Source organism: Belonocnema kinseyi, chromosome 8 (genome assembly GCF_010883055.1).
Source record: "Belonocnema kinseyi isolate 2016_QV_RU_SX_M_011 chromosome 8, B_treatae_v1, whole genome shotgun sequence".
NCBI classification, from domain to species: domain Eukaryota; kingdom Metazoa; phylum Arthropoda; class Insecta; order Hymenoptera; family Cynipidae; genus Belonocnema; species Belonocnema kinseyi.
Window position 1 is genome coordinate 34,926,546 of NC_046664.1, and position 1,239 is coordinate 34,927,784.

Genomic DNA, 1,239 nt, shown 5'->3' on the forward strand with positions numbered 1-1,239 from the left:
TTAAATATCAACTATTATATTTTCCCTTGAGAATTCACATTTTTATTGAAAATTCAAATGTTTTTGTTTGAAGTTTAATCTTTTTTATTTGAAAATTCAACTGTTTTTGTTGAGAAAAACAGTTGAATTTTCAACAAAAAGATGAATTCACAAGGAAAAATATATTTGTTGATAATTGAACCAAAAAATACGGATTTTCAACCAAATAGTTAAATTCACAATTACAAAGTTAAATTAAAAAAAAAAATTTAACCAAATATATTGAATTTTGAACTACAAAATTAATTTTCAACAAAAACAAGGGAATTTTCAAATAAATAGTGCAATTTTCAACAACAAAAAAAGGCGACAACAAAGAGGCGAATCTTGTAAATTAAAATAAAGAATCCCTCCCCCTCCAATTTAGCAAAGCAGTCCAACTTTCAAACCAGAAGTTAAATTTTCAACAAAATATTCGAATTTTTTTTTTCAACACAAAGATGAATTCACACTGAAACATATAATACTTGATTTTTCGAACAAAACGAAAAAAACCGGATATTTAAAAGAATAAATAATTTACATTTGAAGAGTTGAATTCATCCTCAACAAAAAGAGGCTAATTTTCATCCAAATAGTCCAATTTCGAACAAAAAAGACGAATTTTATACAAAACTGTTGAATACTCAATCTTCAACCAAAAAAGAAAACAATTTTTTAGAAATTTTGTTCAATTTTTAATCCAAAAGTTGCATTTTCAAATTAAAAAGACCAATTTTCAATCAATAATGATTTTTTAGTCAAGAAATGAAAATAAGTTCGTCGAAATTATTGAACTTTCAAGCCAAGAGACAAATTTTCTGTAAAAGAGTTAAATTTTAAACCCGAAAATATAAATTTTTGAAAGACATTTTTAACCATAAAAGAAAAAATTTCAAACAAGGAGATTAATTTTCTACATTTTCAGCTTAAAAGATTAATTTTAAATTAAAATAGACGAACTTGCAACAACAAAATATTTTTATTCTAAATTAAACACAGTTGAATTCAACCGAAAAACAAGAATTTTTAAGACAAATGTATTTTAAAAATTGTTTAGTTATCAACCAAGATTTAATTTTATTTTGGTTCTTTCTTTGCATCATATACGATTAAAATCGCTAAGTAAATTCTGAAATTTTCACGCAGGAATTGAAGGAAAATTCTTTTGAAGAAACGATCAATGTTTAATTCTATTATTTTAAATCAAATAAATAAATA